We start from the raw sequence: 19,165 nt of genomic DNA, 5'->3' as shown, positions 1-19,165 counted from the left end.
TTTATTTCTGGGCACTTGGCTGTGCATAGGTGCACAGGAAAAGGATTTGGGAAAATAACCACAGAAAAGTTTCATGTTGAGAATTCAAAACCACGCAGGACTTTGTTTCAGGTCATTGACGGGGCAATGGTAAACATTGACACTTATTATAATCATCAGTGTATTATGAGTCACAATCAATACATTAAAAGTCTTGAAAAGAGTAATTTCTTCAGTGCTTCTTTTTTTATATCTGTATGTAGTCTTCAGGTTATTTTTGACAACTCCAAAATCACAGGCACACATACGCTTGTACATGTCCATGCAAATCACATATGAAGAAACCACGAGGAATCTTCTCAGTAAAGCATTCAAAGATTGCTTCATTTCTGCCACAGCAAGATGATAGAGACAGCAGGTTTAATGAATATTAATAAATGAAAGAAACTGCCATACAGTGGGCTTGTATCACATCAATACATATAATTAGAACAGAAATTGCAATTTCATTTATTCCTTATTTTGCACTGTAATCACTAAATGCGATGATTGCTAAAGTAATTCTTTCAGCATTAAAAGATATATAAATGTAGTCTTACATTAACTATCAATTATTTGTATTAACTAATAAAAATGTCCCACACTTTGGGCATTAAGTAAATAACCTAGCTATGTTGGTGCTTCTCAAACTTTGTGCCAACTCTGACTCATTAGCTCTAAAAAGGGGTTTGTAATGTTGAGTTCCCAACAAGCTCTCAGTCAATATCTCTGGTTGCACTTTTTGCCCAATATTTTGAGTAGTGACATCTATGGAGATATTTTAACATTGTGTGTATCTTAATAAAAATAACTCCTTTGTTGTTGCAATGTGCTTGCTCTGGTTTCCAGATCTAGGAGGAAACAATTTAAATTGTCTTCTGTAAACCTTTAAGGGTTAGTTTTATAATCCATGCTAGTCATCTTTATGAAAAAGAATTATTCCACATTTTTTAAGCCATGTCAACAGGGATGCTTAATTTTTGTATTTGTGTGTTTAGAACAGTAGGTGTACTGGACAGTAAAGCAAATGGAGAGGGATCTCTTCTGTCCATCCAAACTGACACAGGAGGTTAAATCTACTAATATTTCATCCTCACTTCTATTTACTGTCAAGGTTTTGAAAACATATCAGATATTGTTTATTTTTGACCATAGGTTTTCTTTGTATCCTAGAGCCTCCCTGCTAACAGAACCACTTTGAGAGGCTAAGATGTATTCACCCACTGAAGGTAGCCCACAGAATCATGTAAAGTGAACAAAGAGCAAAAATTCTTGGCTTTTGATCCCTTGGGTAGACTTTTATGAATCTATTGCAAAGGCGGTGTCTGCAAGTCAAAGCTTTTTTTTTTTCCAGTTGTGATAAATAGAATTTATTCAGAGAGAACAGCTTTGTTTGAATGCCAAAAGATAGGCTCTGAATATAGTGTGGAACCTAGAGGACGCTGAGCCCTGTGTTCACAATAGGCTAGAGACTGGAGGACCATGTGAGGCATGTGGAAGCCATGCCATGTGCCATTCAAATGCAGCCAGACCCGATGGGCAGCTGGAAGATCAGAGACAATGGAAATAGAGCTCAGAAGTAGCCTAGAATCATGGTCCATATTGTGAGAAGGTGGAGTTGGACTGGGGAATAAATTAAAAAAAAATGCGTTTCTGAAAGTGGAAAAGGCCTGTGTCCTCTTTCACAGAGTGCAAGATTTTAAGAATTTGAGGGAAAGTTCAACAAAGGAGGAGCATATCTCAAACACTGGGTCTTAGGGTTTTTGTTCAAAATTCTGGTTTCTTAAACATGGCAAAGAGATTTTATAAAAAAAAACCCTGGCTTAGGATGAATAACAGAGGTGGGCATGGCCTGGGTTAGAGGAAGATGCACCCTCTCATGTGAGATGGTTAAGATGAGTTACTCACACATACAGAGTGAAAGGTACCTGAGTTCTTGAGAATAAAAGCTAGATCAAAGAAGGAAGGAGGGACTACCAGATAGAAATAGAGTTGTTTGAAGAATCACAAGGCTCAGCTTGTACTAATCAGTTCCTCTGAATAGATTAAAATTTAAAGTGGAAGTGACTTAGGGTAGGACGCATCTTCCATGGAGAAATTTGGGCCAATACGATAAATCAAATTTAACAATGTAGTAATAAAGCTATGGTTTGTCAACCTTTGTTCTATGTCTTTGCCATTTAATAATTTGGATAGTAAAATTATAATTGCCACTCTGTTTATTTTCATTTTAAATAATAGGAAAAATACATCCCTTTATAATTTAAGCTTTTAAAATCCACATTAAGGGTAGAAAGCATATCACAATTTTCCCCTTCTTATAATGTTTGAATATTATTATATGATTTGAATACTATAATGTTAATAGCCTTGCTTTTCAGATGAAGGTTTTCTTGAATGACCTGAGACCTCTCCTGATCTGGTTTCACATAGCTCCTCAGCATTGTTTTTCCTTTGTCCTTTTTTTTTTCTCTTAGTGCCAAGTTTTTTATTTTTTTTCTTTTTCTTTTCTATTTATTTATTTATTTATTTATTTATTTATTTATTTATTAAGGATTTCTGCCTCCCCCCCTCATCCGCCTCCCATTTCCCTCCCCCTCCCCCAAGGAATCCTTTGTCCTTTTTATTCCAACCATACAGTCTCTTTATATGAGCTGTTGTTCCTACTTTAAGGTATTTTAAAATATTGTTCTTTCTGCATAAATTATGTTTCCAAGATGAAATTTTCGTACTAACTGCTTCCTTTGTACCTTGTACCACTTATTTAACACACAAATGACAATTGAAATTGAAGTCTGTGAGTAAGTATGTAGTTTGCAGGTTTTCTTTTCTCCTTCTATTCATTGATAATGCCCCAGTGCTTAGCATAGTCTGGGCACATGGTAGACATTAAAATCTTGGGAAAGAGGACAAAAATGAATGAATGATCTGAATCTTTTACTTTATGTGCAATGGTTTAGAGTCTGATGAGGTTGACATTTCTAGAGATTCTTATCTATAATGACAAGGTGTTTTTATTATGCCTTGGGGAGAGGATGGGAAGGAATCTCCAATACTTGAAGATATTCATCGTAACTACATGAACCCTATGTAATTTAAGAGGTCATTGTTCTATTCCTTCCTGTGTCAGTCTTCTGGATCTATTACATGTATAAAATATATTACATGTTTTTATTTGTCAAACAGCTTCCTTTTTAAGAAGTATCAAAACACTTTCAGCACACCTCATATAAAATGTTGTACGTGAAAACACTGCATTTTTATTTATTTAAATGTGATCTATATCCACAGTTAGTCCACTGAGTTGGTGGCTTTGTAAAAGTTTGACTCTCCATTAGACTACCAAGTGATTTATGTAGGATTGCCACATGATATTAAAAAAAAAAAGATGGTTGTTCTACCTGCGAAAGTGAAGCAATAATGATAGCTAGAAATGTCACAGGTATATAAGAGCGTCTCCAGTTATACTTTCTGACACAAGATTACACAAGTTTAAATTGCGCTAAATTGATACTAATTTAGCAATCTTAGCTTTGCTACTTTTCCCATCTTAAAGTTCCTTGGGATGCAGACTCAAGGGGCATTGCACTAGGGTTGAATAAAATATATTTGCACCACAATGTGAGAAAAGTTTTATTTTATTTCTTGTTTTCTCTTGCTTTTTGGAATGGAAGCTGTGAAACCAACCAAACCTTATCAATATTTAGCATCTTCTCTGTAAAATGACAGTCTTTACAAAAATAATTCAATATCAAGGTGAATAACCATACCTTTAGTTGCTTGACTGTATTTTAAAAACTGTTGGAAAAGGGAAATGTTTCTTCTCAAAAACCTATATGAATGTCAGACAACTGTTTTTTTTCTCCCCACAAAAACCTTATAAATAATGACGAACACTGTGCTAGGACAATAGAGGATTTTCGCAGTCTCCTCTGGGTGCCAGGAAGAATGCTGGCTGGTAGCGCAGAATTATGACAAAGTATTATTTTTTCTGCTAAAACAGATGGGTTTTGAATTGACATTTTGACATCACAGGAAAATACATACTGTCCTTTCAAATACCCTCTTTGGATCCATCGGCAAAGCAACTATTAAGCGAAATGTATGTCAGCAGGACTTCACTTTACTTTGTATTTGAGTATTTATTTGTTTGAATTGGGCATCGACAGGTTCCTAAGGATTTGAACTGTCAGAAATGAATCTGATTTAAATCAAACATGGAGCAAAATCGCACTTGCTCACCGCTACCCAAACAGCTTTATTATTTTGCGAGGGATAGGGTTGGAGCTTGCATTGTCAAAAATGCAATGGCTTTATACAGATTTGCAGAGATTTAAGACTCACAAATTATATAGGAATCCACAAATATGGATATGCAAATGTTGAGGGATATGGATAACTAGCTTGGTAACAGTGTAAAATACTTCTAGATAGAGATTTGGAAGAATAATCCTTTTATTTGTGAGTGTAGACTTAGGAATATTTTAGTTATGATTAAACAAACTGTTTTAAGGGACATGCTCATAGTATAGATATTAATATGACTTTCCACAGGGCAGGGAACCCTGACTGCTCTGCGGACTGGAGAGGGAAGGGGAGATGAGTGGGGGGAGGAGGAGAAGTGTGAGAGGAGGGGGAGGGAAATGGGAGGCTGGGAGGAGGTGGAAATTTCTTTTTTTTTCTTTCAATAAAAAAATATGACTTGCATATGCAGTAAAGTAGGACAGGGAATGTCCCATATATTATACCATTTGTATACAGAGGAATATTCAAACCCGTTTTATTTAAGAGGAATCTTACTATTATTTTTCAGTAGCAGGTTTTTTATTGATTTCCACAGATTTAAAGATGAAATATTTGCATCATCCCATACCTAGTTAATAAGCTTGTGTGTTGGGTGGTTTTATTCGTTTGTGGTGTGTGTACTTGTGGCTGCGTGTCTGCTAGTTTGTAGGTGTTACGTGCATGAGCTGTGGAGACCACAGGTTAATGTAAGGAAACCACTCTTTCTCACTTTCCACCGGAACTCACTGATTCTACTAGCTGGGCTGTCTAAACTTGAACACCCTCTACCCCACTGTGCACTGGGATTACAGGGTCCAGGACCTCACTCGACATCTGTCTGTCTGTCTATCTATCTATCTATCTATCTATCTATCTATCTATCTATCTATCTATCTATCTATCTATCATCAATTGATCTATTTTTAAAGCATTCATTCAGGTCCTTATGTTTATGCAGAGGAACTTTATCTAACACTTTATCACCCTAGTCCTCCTTGACATATTTTGATGACCTACTTATGTAGATTACCCCTTGTCAGGCAGGCTTTGTCTTTACTTGTCATGCTCCATTTGAGCCTTTTTATCAAGTTGCCTGTATCTGTACCGTTCTATTCCTTTGAATCTCTTTCCTATTGCTCATGGAAGCTATAGGTATTAATTCAACTTCTCTAAAGCTTTCCAATGGCCTCCCGTAATACCTTCCATGACGAATCTTTTCTTTTAGTCTTAAATTATTTTTAGTAGCACACTCTACTTACGCACCCCAACACTAGGCTGATTAAGAGACTCATTTCATTTTTCCTATGTGTGATAAATGATATTCTGGTTAAGAGTATTATTATTATATTAATTCAGCATACATTTAAGAGTCTTATCAAGAATTTAATTTGTGAAGCTGGTTAAACATTAATGCTAAGTTTCCTTCTGAAAAACATGGTTCTAAATCTTATGGTTAGCACTTTTGAAAAATGAAGTAAAAGTCTCTTTACTTCTGTTGAAATTGCCCAGTCAACAAAGGGAAAGTCAGACTTTGATTCCCTTCTTAGACTCCTTTATAGTGATCTCAATGAAATGTGTGAAAAAGAACATACCAAAGTAAAGGTTTTAGAAGGTATATTTTAAAATTGCCTACTTGAATAATTTAGACTGCTAACCTATTTTAACCATAAAATCTAGTCAAAAGAAGACATTGCTAACTAATTTCTTTGCCTTCCTAAAGCAGATCAAGTATTTTAAGTTACCTTAACTATTAAGGTCAGGCATCTACATGGAAGAAGACACTGAAATTCACAAAGATTGAGTATTTTGTCCTCCGAAACACTGAAGATGAATGACAGAAGAGGGTTTCAGTTAAATTTTTACCTTTATGTTGCTGAGTTCAAGCTTGTAATCCTTTGAATTTTGAGTTTAGATGTTTATATACTTTCTTATCTTATGTCTAAGGAAATTGTTTTAGACTTAGTAACTTAGGTAAACAAATTGGCTATTCTCTGAATACTCATCTTTCAGAGCTCACTGAGACCGAATCCCCATTCTTGTCCCACAATAAGTTACAAAAAGTAAATTGATTTCTCACATGTAAGCAGCAAGGGATAATATGTGGTATTACAACACATAGAAAAGTTTCCTTGGATGGTGTGTTTTTGATGAACTAAAAGTCTTTTTTGATTGAAATTGAAAGGGCATGAATTCCTGATCCCAGTATATTGTATTACAAGAACACTCAATAATTAATTTTGAGCTCTGTGAGAAAGAAAGGAGGAAGGAAGGAAGGAAGGAAGGAAGGGAGGAAGGAAGGAAGGAAGGAAGGAAAGATTGGAACAGTCAGGCCAACCCAAACTTATCTAAAGATTATTATGAAAATCCCAATATTTATGCTGAATATGAACTTTAAAATTCAAGTTTTTTTATGGCCAACTTTTTTTATCCCCTTAAATGTGTATTACAATGTCAATAAGATAACCCACTTTGGTTGGAAATAACTTGATAAAATGAATAAACATCTATGTAGCTCAAAATTCAAGTTTATCCATCATGTAAAACCATGTTTCCATAAGCAATAATGCTTTGACTCAGTGATGATAAAATTTCATGTTCTCAAGTTTTCAAAAATATTTCATACAATTTCTTAATATTTTAAGACTTTACTATCAATTGGAACATCTAATTCACCCCTACGTGGTAAAAAATGAAACTGAGTAGTTAGCATATACGCTTTCCCAGTATAGTTTACTATTTCTTTTAGAAAACCATGCATGCTTCAAAATTTGGTATTAATTTCTGATGGTGGTTATTTACTAATTATTAATCAGAATTTCCAGAAGGCATGATAAGATGATGAATATTCACACATATCATGATATTTGATAATATATTGGGCAGTTAATTAGACCAAGATTTGTGTCTTAGCATGTTAAATTTTATATTGTTGAAGCAAACAAGTCTAAAGAATAATTTTTTAATGTCAGAGTCAAGACAAATTCTATATCTCCCGGAAGATGATCAATAGATACTGAGGGTTTGAACACAGGATGTAGCACATCGTGCCCAAGCTAGATGAAAGGGTGCAAAGGAAAGATGCTGATGATGCCAGCTAAGAACTGAGCAGCTATAAAGAATAACTTGGAGCTCCTGGCTACAAGTAGTTAAGGGAAGTTGGTTAATCATCAAGCTTCTGAGTGTTAATAGTGTTCTTTTCTGTTATCTTTTTTTTCATGCTCTTCCCTTTCTGTCCAGGGTTACACAAGCTCTTTTCCAGGCTCCCATCCCCAGCAGTGCAGAAAATGACCTGCTGGGTAGAGAGCTGTGAGGAGAGCAGAAGATGATCCTAAAGTTTAGTGAGTGGGCTGGTCATCTATGGTCACCTTTTGGCTGGTTGAATACCTTGCTATCTGGCTTGCACGTCCTGATGATTTAAACCATGACATTCTTTTTTTTTTTATTGAGAAAAGGAAGAAAAAAAAAACAAGTTTCCACCTCCTCCCAGCCTACCATTTCCCTCCCCCTCCTCCCACCCTTCTCCCCCTCCTCCCACTCCTCTCCCCCTCCCTCTCCAGTCCAAAGAGCAGTCAGGGTTCCCTGCCCTGTGGTAAGTACTAGGTCCTCCCTCCTCTGTCCATATCTAGGAAGGTGAACATCCAAACTGGCTAGGCTCCCACAAAGCCAGCACATTGCGTAGGATCAAAACCGCGTGCCAATGTCCTTGGCGTCTCATCAGCCCTCATTGTTCGCCATGTTCCGAGAGTCCAGTTTTATCCCATGCTTTTTCTGGTAACAGTCCAGCTGGCCTTGGTGAGCTCCCAGTAGATCATCTCCACTGTCTCAGTGGGTGGGTGCACTCCTCGTGGTCCCGACATCTTTGCTCATGTTCTCACTCTTTCTGCTCCTCATTGGGACCTTGGGAGCTCAGTCCAGTGCTCCAGTGTGGGTCTCTGTCTCTATCTCCATCCATCGCCAGATGCGAGTTCTAGGATGATATGCAATATATTCGTCAGTATTGCTCTAGGGTAGGGTCATTTCAGGTTCCCTATCCTCAGCTGCCCAGGGAACTAACTGGGGACCTCAGCTTGGGCACCTTGGAGCCCCTCTAGAGTCAAGTCTCCTGCCCACCCTAAAGTGGGTCCCTTAACTAAGAATTGTGGTTCCGTGCTCCCCTATCCAACCTTCCTTTATCCCGATCCTCCTGTTTCCCCAAGTCCCCCCTCCTTCCCTTCTACCTTTTCTCTCCCCATCTCCCCTAACCCTCATCCCACCCCACCCCCAAGATCCCACTTTTCTCCCCAATTTTGTCTACTTCCCTTATCCAAGAGGATAACTATATGTTTTTCCTTGGGTTCACCTTCTTACTTAGCTTCTTTAGATTCGCCTATTGTAGACTCCGTGAGCCCTATTTATGGCTAGAAAACAATTATGAGTGAGTACATCCCATGTTCATCTTTTTGGCTCTGGGTTACCTCACTCAGAATAGTGTTTTCTATTTCCATCCATTTGAATGCAAAATTCGAGAAGTCATTGTTTTTTTGCCGCAGCGTAGTACTCTAATGTGTAGATATTCCGCACTTTCTTCATCCATTCTTCCATTGAGGGTCATCTAGGTTGTTTCCAGGTTCTGGCTATTACAAATAATGCTGCTATGAACATGGTTGAACAAATGCTCTTGTCATATGATAGGGCATCTCTTGGGTATATTCCCAGGAGTGGTATTGCTGGGACCAGGGGTAGATTGATCCCGAATTTCCTGAGAAACTGAAACACTGATTTCCAAAGTGGTTGCACAATTTTGCATTCCCACCAGCAATGGATGAGGTTACCCCTTCCTCCACAGCCTCTCCAGCAAAGGCTATCATTGGAATTTTTTATTTTAGCCATTCTGACAGGTGTAAGATGATATCTCAAAATTGTTTTGATTTGCATTTCCCTGATCGCTAAGAAGGTTGAGCATGACCTTAAGTGTCTTTTGGCCATTTGAACTTCCTCTGCTGAGAGTTCTCTGTTCAGTTCAGTGCCCCGTTTTTTAATTGGGTTAATTAGCATTTTAAAGTCTAGTTTCCTGAGTTCTCTATATATTTTGGAGATCAGACTTTGTCTGTTGCAGGATTGGTGAAGATCTTCTCCCAGTCAGTAGGTTGCCTTTTTGTCTTGGTGACAGTGTCCTTTGCTTTACAGAAGCTTCTCAGTTTTAGTAGGTCCCATTTATTCAATGTTGCCCTTAATATCTGTGCTGTTGGAGTTACAAATAGGAAGTGGTCTCCTGTGCCCATGTGTTGTAGAGTACTTCCCACTTTCTCTTCTATTAGGTTCAATGTGTTCTGACTGATAGTGAGGTCTTTAATCCATTTGGACTTGAGTTTTGTGCATGGTGATAGATATGGGTCTATTTTCATTCTTCTACAGGTTGACATCCAGTTATGCCAGCACCATTTGTTGAAGATGCTTTCTTTCTTCCATTGTATACTTTTGGCTCCTTTATCAAAAATGAGGTGTTCATAGGTTTGTGGGTTAAAATTCGGGTCTTATATATGATTCCATTGGTCGACTTCTCTGTTTTTATGCCAGTACCACACTGTTTTCATCACTGTAGCTCTGTAGTAGAGTTTGAAGTCAGGGATGGTAATGCCTCCAGCCAATCCTTTATTGTATAGGATTGTTTTGGCTATCCTGGGTTTTTTGTTTTTCCATATAAAGTTGATTATTGTCCTCTCAAGATCTGTGTGGGGATTGCATTGAATCTATAAATTGCCTTTGGTAGAATTGCCATTTTTACTATGTTGATCCTCCCAATCCAAGAGCAGGGGAGGTCCTTCCATTGTCTGGTAAACTCCTCAATTTCTTTCTTCAATGCCTTAAAGTTCTTGTCAAATAGATCTTTCACTTCCTTGGTTAGAGTTACCCCAAGATATTTTATGCTGCTTGTGGCTATCGTGAAAGGTGAAGCTTTCTTCAGATGGAAGGAAGAAGTGAGGTGATATTCCACTTGCTAGGAAACTAAAAAGAGTTTCTAGATCTCAAAAACTTTACTAGAAAACTATGGAGGTACAGAATGAAAAGGCTTGAGAAGCCGGGCGATGGTGGCACACGCCTTTAATCCCAGCACTCGGGAGGCAGAGGCAGGCGGATCTCTGTGAGTTCAAGACCAGCCTGGTCTACAGAGCTAGTTCCAGGACAGGCTCCAAAGCCACAAAGAAACCCTGTCTCGAAAAACAAAAAACAAAAAAAAAAAAAGGCTTGAGAAAATTTTTTAAAATACACTTTTAGAACTAGCTATATTAAGAAGAAGAAATACCTCCTGCACCCAACACATATACACACACCCTTTCTCTCTTACATCTCTCATGTTCTTATCCTCTCTCTTTTTTTCTCATATGTGCGCGCACGCGCGCGCACACACATACACACACAGAGTTTTGTCTACATACAATATTATCAATTTTGGGCTTCATACTGAATGAGTTGAGTCACATCACTTTAGGAATTCAGCTTTTGGAAATTTGTAAATGCAGACTGTGCTCTTTCAGGTCACAGTCCTAACTTATTTGTATCTTACATTGCCCTTCTCTGTCTTAGAAGAGGCAGAAAGTTACAGTGGTCATGTGGATTAGCAAACAACAAACAAGACCTTAGTGTGAACTCATGGCCGAATTGATGTTCACTAACTGCTGTTTCAGATTTAAAACAAACCAGCATGCATACACACACACACACACACACACACACACACACACACACACACACACATACATATACGCACAAACCAAATCTGACAAAACAAAACTAATCGTACTTAAATATTTAAGAATTATCCAATACAATTAATTGAATTATTACCATGAGCAATTGCGCTGGAAAATGGAGACGAGAAATATGAGGCCTCCTTTCAATCTTTGTCATCACCTCACCCATTTTATCAAACTTAACGCAGAATATCACACACTCTAATATTATTTTAATATGTACAACAGCTATTCAGTATTCATTTAAATATGTTTATTTATTCTGGGTGTGTGTTTATGCGCACATGCTAGACTGCCTATGTACAGCAGAGAGGGCAACTTGTAAAGTGATTCTGTCTTTCAACCTTGTGTGATTTAAGGGTCAAACTCAGGTCCTCAGGTCAACAGGCACTGAGGAAAGGATCTTCACCAGTTGAGAAGTCTTGCCAGCCATGGTTTTATAATTTTATTTAGAAATAAATTAGGAAGGAATATTCTCACGTCATATTGGAGAGTACACGTGTCATATTAATGAAAGGATATAGACCGAAGGAGCAATCGAAAACATGGTAATATAAAGAACTCACTAGTAGTTCAGAGCTCTTGGATTAAAGGTCTTAGTTCTTTGACTTTTAGGGTCCTGGCGAATGAAGCAGATTTAAGACATAGATATGGTGTGTCTACTCAGCTGCTCAGCTGCTGATCAGACAATGCCTTGGAGACTCTGGAAGAATTCTGAGTAGACACACAGGAAGAAGAAAACAGTTGTATCTGAGATGAGGGAGATCCTTTTCCCAGATCATTTCCAGGGAAACCAGAAGGCAAGTTTATCCCTAACTGACTTATTAAATGCTTTCAATCGACAAACAATCATTTCACTTAATAAAAAATTTCAGAACAAAAGTAAAACCACACAAAAATTGGCCTTCTGAGTGGCAAACATTTTACTTCGGTCCATTTGACAGTGCCTGTGTTAGTTGTCTTTAGCCGACGCTCTGTGCATCATGGGTAAGGACTGTGAACATTCTCCAAAAACTTTTCACAGCTTAGTGAGTCTAAAATTACTAGTATGAACTACTAAAATGTTATTTGGCTTTATTACATCATTTTCTCACAAGCGCACAGTACAGGATTCTCCCTCTGAAGTACCATTGCCACGCACTGAATGTGAAAGCAGGTATGTAAGGTAAGCAGGACACTATAGAAAACATTTTTTTTAAAAAAAGAAACAATACTACTTCTCTAATCATTTATTGTGTCATTTAAAAATCAGTATATTTTTGTTTAATAGCCAATTACTTGATTTAATGCATGACGAATGTCTTGCTCTTATGTGAATTTATGTAGTGCTTTATTTTTGGAAATGCTTGTGTTTACATATGTGTGGGGTGCACATGTACCCCCATCATATGTACAGATGTGTGCACGTGCATATGAAGCTAGAATTAGTGTGGGTGCTATTCTTGTAGCATTTACTTAAAAAGGCAGGGTCTTTTGCTGAGCTCAGAGCTCACTGATTCAGCTAGTTTAGATTGGCCACTTTTCCCAGGATCCCTGTATCTCTATCCAGATCAGTGGGACTACAGACATACCATTTTCAAAGTCTAGTCACCATGTTTATATGGTACACTCTTTGTCCACCGAAGCACCTCACTACCCTCACTAAATATTTGTGGGCTTAATTTTAAATATGGCAATGTAATTTGGGTCTCTGTCTCTGTCTGCTTTCATCGCCCGATGAAAGTTAATCTCCAGGAGGATGACTATATGTCTTTCTTTGGGTTCACCTTCTTATTTAGCTTCTCTAGGATCACGAATTATAGGCTCAATGTCCTTTATTTATGGCTAGAAACAAAATATGAGTGAGTACATCCCATGTTCCTCTTTTTGGATCTGGCTTACCTCACTCAGGATAGTGTTTTCTATTTCTGTCCATTTGCATGCAAAATTCAAGAAGTCATTGGTTTTTACTGCTGAGTAGTACTCCAATATGTATATATTCCATACTTTCTTCATCCATTCTTCCATTGAAGGGCATCTAGGTTGTTTCCAGGTTCTGGTTATTCACGGACGGGCTTTGTAGGAGCCTAGGCTGTTTGGATGCTCACCTTACTAGACCTGGAAGGAGGTGGGAGGTCCATGGACTTCCCACAAGGCAGGGAACCCGGACTGCTCTTTGGGCTGATGAGGGAGGGGGACATGATTGGGGGAGGGGGAGAGATATGGGAGGTGGTGGAGGGGAGGAGGCAGAAATCTTTAATAAATAAATAAATAAATAAATATGGCAATATATACTTTGAAGTATTGGACTGTACTCAGAATCTCCTGCATGCGAGGAGAATGCTCTACTACTAAGCTACATTCTCAAAAATCTCTAGATTTGTTGAACGTTAATATAGAAAAAAAATAACTAAAATCTTTTAGGGTACTCAACAATTTCATAAAAGGATTGCCAAGAGAAAAAGCTCATATATTTAATAGTCATAGAAATGTGATGTGTCACTTTCTTTTCTATCTAGAGAGGGTTTGTTTTGTTTTTTTGTTTTGTTTTGTTTTGGTATGGTGGGACTACAAATAAAGGGGTAGATTTTGCTTTCTCACATGTCTACCCAGAGTAGACACATGTGTCTAGTTATGACAATGTGTTGTAGTGGCAATCACAGTTATGGTCATGCCAGAACATTGGATGCCTCACAGGAAGTAGTTATGCATGCTTTTATCCTGCCATTATGAACATAGAGTCAGATTTGACAATGAGTGTCAAAGAATGAAGTCGTTCAGAGAATGGAGTCACCTGTGAAGTGAGTTGCTCTGGAGGAGCACCTAGTGTGGCAATAGACATCTGGTGACCTAGAAGTTCGTGATCTAAGACTTACTTTAAAGTGCCTTTAGTCACACAAAAATGCCTTGAGAAAAATAACACTCTGCTAAGGATTTTTTAAAAAGCTTTCTATTGTTTTTTATTTCCCATTATTCTTCTTCAAATATTCTTTTTTTTAATTAACATTTTTATTTATAAATGTAACTGGTAGTCTATTTAGTATACCACGAGCCCTTCCAGAGTGGAGGAAGAAAAGATGAAACACCTTATTTATCAATGCAGAGTACCCAAAAGAATGAGTTTGTGTAGCACGGTGGAGAATGGCCAAGGAGACCCAGGGAAGCTGAAGAAACCCACGGCTGTCTCGTGAAGATCACAATGGATACTTAAAGATTGCCCCGCCCACCGTTCACACTTCCATGACCCTATCCTAGAGCAATACTGACGAATATCTTGCATATCATCATAAAACCTTCTTCTCGTGATGGATGGAGATAGAGACAGAGACTCTCACTGGAGCACTGGACTGAACTCCCAAGGTCCCAATGAGGAGCAGAAGGAGGGAGAACATGAGCAAAGAAGTCAGGACCGCGAGGGGTGCACCCACCCACTGAGACAGTGGGGCTGATCTATTGGGAGCTCACCAAGGCCAGCTGGACTGTGACTGAGGGAGCATGGGATAAAACTGGACTTTCTTCAAATATTCTTAATATCTCCAAACAAAATGAAGTTTTCAAAGTGGTCTTGAGAATGCCACAAACATTCATTTATATTTTCTTTGGTGATAGATAATGATGGTTGTAACATTTTTCATTAATTGTGAAAACAGAGAATTCAACTATGCATCCATTATAATAATCATGCTTTTATTCAGTATAAAGGCTGTCTATAGAATGTTATTAAAATGTTCATGGTTAGCCAATGGGGACTTTATTTTTTAATTTTCAAATTCATATTTGCAATATTCTTAGTATATGCCACGTTATATTGTGATCATGTTCTTCCCCCTTTCCACTTCCTCTTAGTTTCACTCCACCTCCCTACCTCACCAAGTTTATGCCTTTTCTGTCTCTGCTAAGATGCCTAAAATCTTGGTTGTGACTTCTTAATGTTGTAGGAAACTGTGCATCATTTAAAAGTACCCTGTACAAAAAAGTGATTGGTTCATATGAATAAAAGTTTTAAAGTATTGATTTAGTATTAATTTATTAACTTGAAAATAATTTAAAATAATTCTTTAATATATGTGTTTCCATGTAACTTTTTGTAGTGTGCCATGCCAAGCTTGTAAGAAAGAGGAAAAAAAATAAGATATTGATTAGTTCAGCCAGAAAATTAGGAGTGGGGTTGCAAATGGATCCATGAACTTCATCTTTTCAGTCTTTGGTATAGACAACAGAAACAGTTCATAAATGGCCTTTGCTGAGCTGGCAAGATGGTCAGTGAGTAAAGGTTCTTGTCACTAATGAAGATCATCTTAGTTTCTTCACTAGAATCCATGAAATGGAGGGAAAGAACTGACTCTTGCAAGACATTCTCTGATCTCCACATATATGCTGTGGTACATACACACACATACACATCCAAATACATATGCAGCATCAACTTGGAAATGAATGCTTTTCTTCTTTACTCTGAAAACACACCCATCAGTACATAGTAACTGATAGAATTCACTGAGGTGGAACATGAATTCTCTTTTGAATGATGTTACTGTGATGATTGTTTGAAGCTCAGGGAAATTGAAGTAATCTGCCTGCAAGTTCTTTTTGAATGTGCTAGCAAATAATAAATCATGGGCAAGAGATTGACTCAGTGGTTAAGAATCTTTGTTGCTTTTGCAGAAGACCTCATGATGTGTAACAATTGCTTACAACTCCAGTCTAAGGGGATCTAATTTTGTCTTCTGACCTCCACAGGCATCAGGTATGCACATAGTGTGATGGAGGAGGGTCATCTGTCTATGTGTTACTTTCATTGGTTAATAAAGAAACTGCCTTGGCCCTTTGATAAGAGAGAAAATTAGGTAGGTGGAGTAAACAGAACAGAATGCTGGGAGGAAGAAGGCAGTGGGGCAGACGCCATGCTTCTCTGACCCGAGACGGACGTAGGCTAGAATATTCCCGGTAAGCCATCACCTAGTGGTGCTACACACATTATTAGTAGTGGGTTAATCAAGATGTGAGAATTAGCTGATAAGAGGCTAGAGCTAATGGGCCAGGCAGTGTTTAAAAGAATACAGTTTCCTTTTATTAAAAAAATATATATATATAAAATATATATATCCAAAACAATATCATTAAAAAATAAAATTAGTCATGTGTCACAAAAAATATTAGTGTCATAAAAATGTTAGTCTTATTATTGGCAATTCAAAATGAATGAATGCAGAGCTCCCAATGTTTAGTTCCAATTTCTAATTAAATAAAGATTTGTAGTAATGGCAAAAAAAAAAGAATACAGTTTCCATGTAATTATTTTGGGTAAAGCTAGCCGGTGGCTGGGAGCCGGATGGCGGGAATCGGCCCACAGCTCCTTCTACAATAGTGTACATACATACATGCAGGCAGAATACTTATACTCATAAAACAATAATATAAATATTTAAATGTTAAAAGAAGAAATTTTTACTGCAAAACTTTTAAAGCTTAGATAAATATAGCCAATCATATATATATATATACACACACACACATATATATATATATATATAAAATATTTGTTAATAATAAAATACTTCTTATATCAATTAAAATAAAATAATTATTATCTAAAGAAACATCAGCTCTTTATTGGGAATCTAGTAATTAACTGCAATAGAGTTTAACAAATGCTATTTATTTCCCTTTGCTTTGGATATTCCCACATGTTGCAAAGGCAGCTTGTTCTCCAACCCTCTTTCCAAAGGGAATTGATCTGTTCCCTTGTACTGAAAGCACTGTGAAAACATAATTTCAGATTCAAGCCCACTTCTTACCTCAGGCTTAACATTGAAAGTCACAACTTTAATAGAATAATTCATTTTGGAGAAGTAGGCAGCCAAGCAATCATGTTAGCTACTACTACTTATTAATAATAAATGTAAAACACCAAGAGAAAAATATACATTCCTAAGTTAATCAGACAATGTGGCATTATGAATTACAACACAGAAATCTTTCAACTGTTCCTTGAAAACGCTGGAGCATCAAGTTCAATATTGATTGGGAAAAAATGTGTAAACACAGACAAGGAATACACAATGAATTTCTTTGTATATTCTGCACAGAGAGCGCCCTTTATGTCAATGTGTGCATGTAGCTAGCAAGAGGAATTTGTGCTAGGAAAGTGTGACTTGTGGTTAAGGCCTTGCTCAAGTGAGCTAAATTGCCTTCAAGTATCTATCTCACAAGTATGTCTTGTCATTTAATGTTATTCCTCTTGATCCATTCACTTCTGTGTGGCAGGAACTTCCCGGGAAGGTCAGCAGTATATCTAAGAGATTATGACAGCAGAATTATGGTTTCTAACAGGGTTGGCTTTTACACTACCTTAGAAAATGAAATCGCTTTTGATTTACAGTCACTTTACATTAATATGCATTTCTCTCTTGTATTTCACATGGAATTAGGCAGGCCGGGTTTGTACATTCTGCATTACTTCTTGAGGAGCCTACTAAATTACATGTTTTATACAAATCATTCTGACTAAGTTGACATCAGGTGCAAACAATGAGAGAGAATAAGTAGGAGGCTGTGCTATTCTGAGATATTAATAGCAGGATTAAAGGCCCTGAGACCTTGGTATGACATGCTAGTCAAGGTGTATTTCTCAGTAATGGTTTTAGATCCAGAAACCACATAAAGGACACAAGATCAGAGCTTCTAGGGTTCTAAATTATAAAACTAATTTCTGGAATACATTTTTAGATTCCTGGGACTTTGATAAGAGGAAATTCCATCATATGTTTTATTAAAAGCAATACTAGACAACAACCCATTTTATGGAGGCTAGAACAATCACTTCTATAACTGAATGGTCTTGTGATGTCTTTGTTTCTGTACCATCATTGGCTACATGCATGGGAATGCCATTCATGTGTGTAACCTCTTTCAAGAGAGGGAAGAGCATAGAGTGACAGCCACCTTTTGAGATCAAGTATGCTGCTCAAGGTTCTCTTAAGTCTAGGCTTTTGAGAGACAGAGATGACTCCATTTGTATTGGAGGACCTGCATGCTTCTGCCTTACCAAGTTACAGCGCAGAGAACTAGATGCTGTACTTTCAAATCACTGAGTTTTTCAGAAAATGCTTGTCATCTTTGTTTTGTCTCCGAGACATTGTTAGTTTTAGATGTCAGAAGAGCAGAAGTGGCTGCAATAATGCTGATGGCTCTACAGTGCTTTGTTCCTTCTCAAAGAATGAGGTTTTGTTTTCTAGTGTTATATACTAAAATTGACTCTGAATGTGGAGTTCCTGTTACTAAAAGATTATTTCTATTCTATAAAAGGAAAGGAAAGTTAGGAGAGTAGAAATAGGTTCATATAGGATTAATAGCTGTTGAAAAGGTCAGGAGATGACAATTTAGCTCCATCAAATTATGACTCAGAGGCACCGGTCTTAGGTTTCGCTCATCATGACTAGCCCGACTTTGAAGCATATTTTTTTTCCTTTGAAGATATATTTTTTCCTTTTCTTTTAGTTAACTTGGTGATTTATTACTCTGTAAACCACATGCTTCCTGCCTGTCTCCCATACTTATCTGAATTACATGGATTAAAGCAGTCCTTTATAGTAATAAGATCATTCAATTGAGGAAATTATATTAAGGAAGACAGAATTAATGTCATTTTAAAAAGCAAAGAGACATGATGATTAATATAAACAGCAACAACACAAAGATAAGATGGTTAGTTCTACATTAAAAATCAAAACATGGCAATATGCTAATCGCCATTATTCTACACTTAAACTCAGTGCCTCCTTTTCATAGTAGAAAATTCAATCTGTGGCATCAGAAGCTGCTGCTGTTAGAACGACTTAACCATGACCTCAGATCCCTACAACAGGAAATGTTCCCTCTTCATTATTAGATCTATGCATGATTACAGGGAGCCCCTTGCCCGCAGAAGTAGAATCATGATGGACTCTTATCCCTACAGCGAAACCTACATTTAGGTGGAGATAATGGCAGCTTGTCCACTGCCTCCAGCTCACACACAGATCCTCCACATGCCTATTATGGGTTGTGTTTAGACCGAGAGCAAGTTGTAAGTAAAGAAAGAAAAAGAAAAACTCCTTGAAATTCAACAGTTCAAAATTTAGCCTAGGTCTTCATTTAAAAATATATGTGTG

This window comes from Microtus pennsylvanicus, chromosome 17 (assembly GCF_037038515.1).
Source record: "Microtus pennsylvanicus isolate mMicPen1 chromosome 17, mMicPen1.hap1, whole genome shotgun sequence".
NCBI lineage: Eukaryota > Metazoa > Chordata > Mammalia > Rodentia > Cricetidae > Microtus > Microtus pennsylvanicus.
The sequence above is the reverse complement of the archived record's forward strand: the minus strand, read 5'-3'. Positions refer to the sequence as shown.